Source organism: Poromitra crassiceps, assembly GCF_964638095.1.
Source record: "Poromitra crassiceps genome assembly, chromosome: 16".
In the NCBI taxonomy this organism is placed as follows: Eukaryota; Metazoa; Chordata; class Actinopteri; order Beryciformes; family Melamphaidae; genus Poromitra; species Poromitra crassiceps.
This window is the reverse complement of record NC_139645.1, coordinates 2,402,955-2,407,792: the sequence shown is the minus strand read 5'-3', so window position 1 is coordinate 2,407,792 and position 4,838 is coordinate 2,402,955.

Genomic DNA, 4,838 nt, shown 5'->3' with positions numbered 1-4,838 from the left:
GTAGTAAAAGTATAATGACTGACTTATAAAAAGCTAGTTTAAAATAGCTACTCAATTCAGTAACATGAGTAAATTGCAATGATGAGTTACATCCACCCTTGTCTCCACCTGTAGCTCTCAGGCTCTCTCAATCTACCTGATTTGCCCTCTAAACCTTTACACCAGGGGTGCAGCCCCCGACCTCACTCAGTGTTGTCCCTAGGTCAATTTATTTTTATTTTTATTTATTTTGTATTTATTTGTATTAATCTTTTTACAAGGCGGACGTTTTTGGTTAGGTTAGGTTAGGACCACCAAAAACTTTTTTTTTTCAGGCGCTAATGGCGTTAGCATTGTCCATCCACATACTGTTTAACGTTAGCATTTGAGCTAACGCTATTGTATCAAACTATATCCAGGATGTACATTGCACATGCAACATTTACTAATCTGATTAATACGACATATTTGGGTGATGTACCGCATCACATTGCTATAGCGGGCTGTTTTAAAGCTAGAGCAAAGTTTCTGGTGTCAGCTGAATGGAAGAATGACTAAATCTGAATATGAAAAATATAAATGTTGGTATAATAAACTTTGATTACCAGTCCTTTACATCAAATTAGTAGCTATAATTGGGAGTGATGGTGTTACAGTAGGCTACTGGTGGAAGTGCACGGTCACAATCTGGCCCTCTCGTAGCGAGGACATTTTTTTGTGGCCCATCAAAGTTGCCCATCCCTGCTTTACAGCTGTCTGAAGCTACCTAATTATATGTTGTTGTTTTTTAAATCTGGGAAAAAGAACAAGAAAGGATCTCTTCTTGGATCCGAGGTCAAAGGTCATAGACGTGAAACAGCTGCTCTGTAGTTGGTGGACACAAGACCTAAACAAAATATGCTGGGGATATTCCATGTCAGTCAGGTTAAGGTATGGCATGATTCGTTTTATTTTTTATTTCCTCATATCATAATATGTACTTACTACTTACGGGACTGGGAAGGACTATCCCTAGTATATTTTGACACTTTTTTATTTGCCCCTGCACCTGTACCCGCCCCACACACGCACGCACGCACACTAGGGATGTCACAATACTATAATTTCTACTTCGATACCGATACCCAGGAAAATATCGATACTCGATACCATTTTCGATACCACGGGAAGGGGGGTATGACGACACATCAAGAGGCATAAAAATAAAGTTAGACAGATGGACGGACAGATGCACACTTCTCCATCATCTAGACCTGATCAAACTTTGAACTCAGACAGCAGATTAGCCCTGCTGCTCTAGACATCACAACACATCTAGCTTGTTGAAGCAACCAGTTTTCATTAAAAGAAAGCACTGATTGTATTGAAACTGTTGCAAATAAGTATTGTATCCGTTTCAAATTTTTTGTATTGATAATACCTGTTGCAAATGAGTATTGTATCCAATTACAATTTTCAGTATTGATACTTTTCGATACTATCAATAATTTTGACAACCCTAACGCACGTGCGCGCACACACACACACACACACACACACACACACACACATGCGCACACACACACACACACACACACACACACACACACACACACACACGCGCACACACACATGTGCACACACACACACACACAGACGGCTTGACTTTGCCTGGCGTTCAAGGTGCTGTGATAAACCTATCAGTCCTCGGGCCTACCTGTCCTGCGGACGGAGGTCGCGAGATTTGTGAAAATATGAACGATTGTGAACGGCGATCTGAGACGAGGAGGACCAGGCGTGTTTCTAATTACGCTGCCTATGTTCTCATCTTCTCCCATCGTGGTGTTCATCTCCTCTCCCCCCCTCCTAGGGGCCATGGTGATGATGTTCTACTGGATGTGTGAGGCCGGCGCTGTTGAGCTGAGGATTCAGAGGTCAGATGGTTCGAGTGCTATCACAGCCAGACAGAGAATCGATAGGAAACTAACTGGCCGGCCGGGGAGAACAACTGGCAATGGCCACGGGTTAGCAGCCTCAGTGGTGGCGCGCTGATTTATTACAGTTGTTAAAGAGAAAATTGACTCAGAAGGTTTTCATTTAATGGTGTACTAGTCGCTGGCTGTACTCTTAAGACCAGGCTTGACCTTCAGTTCCAGATAGGAATCAAACTCAGTGGGAATAACTAGGAGGCCTGTGAGCTTGGCTGCTCATGTAGTCTGGTCACATCAGGACCACCCAGGATGGAGACTGAATAGAAAAGAGAAAAAGTACGTTTGTGGTGATCAAACCCTGGACGGCCTCGCATCATGATCCACGCTTTATGACCGTGTGCTCAATGCCACCTCTTCTCCCTTTGTCCCAGACGGTGAACGTTATGTGACAGCGCTGCGGCACCACCTGCTGGAGAGAATGACTCACCGCAGCGGATTTTGCATTTCTGAGAGCCAGGATGCCGGGGGGGGGGGGGGGGAAATTGCTTACAAGCCAGTCCCATCCTCTCTTCCTGCTGGCCTTCGTTTACACGACGGAGCAATTTATTGCTTGAGTGGAACGTCATAAAAAGTCATAAATTGTACTGTAATGAAACTGAGCACTTCTCTGGCCGTTTACTTTAATAGGCCAGTCGAAGAGTTCTACTGGTCTTCTTCATCTTCGGCCCCCAGTCAATCTTTATGGAGACCTCAGCATCACTTAGGCTGTGCTGTGCTTGTGTATACACACACACACACACACACACATATATATATATATATATATATATATATATATATATATATATTGTATGGGTGTGTTGTTTGTGTACGCTCTGTGCTTGTGTGTGCAGTTTCGGCTCAGAAAAAGCCTTTCAAATTAAATCACAATAGTGGGTCTTGCCCCAGACTCTCTGAGTAATTATCCTAATGACGGAGGGGATTTGATTAGAAAAGTGCAGCAGGAGAAACAAATGAATCCATTTGGTGGATAAGGAGTTCATAAAACATTTCTTTTTGCTGGCTGCACAGAATATTAGATCAGATGCCGTCTGGTAAATATATACGATCCCCCGGCCCCGCCCACATCGTGATCCTTTCAGACAGGCTCTGTGGTCAAGTGGAATCGTTGAGCAAACTAGTCACAAGTCGATCGGACAAACAGTTGTAGTTATGTTGCTGTATATATTTTTTATAATTATTTAAAAAATACTATCGAGACTCTAGCTCCTTTTTGTTCAAATTTTTTTCTGTTTTAACAGTTTTTCTGATTTCCCCCCCAATCTTTTCTTCCCAATTGTAGGCTACTTGGTCTTGCTACACTTGCTACACCCCCTTTGCCGATCCGGGGAGAGTTGTAGACAAGCACATGCTTCCTCCGTTACATGTGCAGTCGCCAGACGCTTCTTTTCACCTGACAGCGAGGCGTTACAGCGGCAGGACGTAGTGGGAGGATCATGCTATTCCCCCCAGTTCCCCTCCCCCCCCTTCCCGAACTGGCGCCCGACCAATCAGAGGAGGCAATAGTGTCGTGCAGCGACCAGGGCACATACCCCGGCGTAATCCGGCTTCCCACCTGCAGACAGGGCCTTGTATGAACGCCCGCCCCACCTGCAGGTAACACAGGGACTCAAACCTGTGACCTCTTTGTTCACAATAGACCCTTCTCACGGGGGCTATTTTGTTTTGAAAAGACAGGGTAAACACAGGTGCAAGCAAAACACTAATGAGGGTTTCAAACTTCCATGATTGGAAGTTGGAAACCCTCATTAGTGTTTTGCTTGCACCTGTGTTTACCCTGCCTTTTCGACCTTTTGGCCCCCGGGAAAAGGGTCTATTTGGAGTTTCCGCAAATGCCCTTGAATGTCGCGCTGCTAGTCTAGCTAACGGGGTAGGTGCTGCGGTGTGTGTTTATGTCTTTAGGTGTGAGTGAGAGAGAGTGGAGGCTGCTGTGCTAGCTGTTGTCAGCCTGATCCTCTGGAGGCTCTGTTGTCTACCTCAGGCTCTGTTGTCTACCTCAGGCCCTGTTGTCTACCTCAGGCCCTGGCTTCCTGTTGTTGGCAGATCACAGAGTGCTGAGTGCATCGAAACACAGCCGCCGCCGAACATCTCATCCCGTGTGTCCTTGTCGCTGACGCACTGTCTTGTCCTCCCTCTGGATTCCCTCCCTGGCCAGCTCACCCTCCACTGCCCTCGCTTCCTGCTGACAGACAGACAGACAGACAGACAGACAGACAGCAGAGGGAGGTGTGTGTGTGTGTGTGTGTGTGTGTGTGTGTGTGTGTGTGTGTGTGTGTGTCTGTGTGTGTGTGTGTGTGTGTGTGTGTGTGTGTGTGTGTGTGTGTGTGTGTGTGTGTCTGTGTGTGTGTCTGTGTGTGTGTGTGTGTGTGTGTGTCTGTGTGTGTGTGGGGTGGGGACAGAGAGGAAGGAATAGAGAGGAAGTCAGAGGAAGAGCACCCCCCCCCCCCCCCCCCCCCCCCCCCGCCCTGCAACTCCTCCTCAGCTTAATCAAAGAACCTTAATGGAAAGAAATGGCAGCTCCATATTGCCCCAGTGCAACATCAGCGCCCAGCAGCCTCCGCCATTTTTGATTTTTGGAAACGTGACAGACAGCGCCAAAAGAACCTCGCAGTGGTCAGCTGCGGTAGCGCTGGCCCCTATAATCAGCCTCTCTAAACAGTAACTCAACGGGAGTTGAACCTCGGGTCCTTTTCATTAGCTACAGTATTTATCTTGAAAAAAATGAAGAAAAAAAAATGAAAAATTTTGCTTAGTTTCCACAATATGGTTGTTGTTTTACATCCCTGCACTACACCACTTCAATCAAGATTTGCAGTACGCCCAGAAAAGATGTGAATCCCCAAAGTTTAGAGTGTTCTCCCGTTGAGTTACTGTTTAGAGAGGCTGATT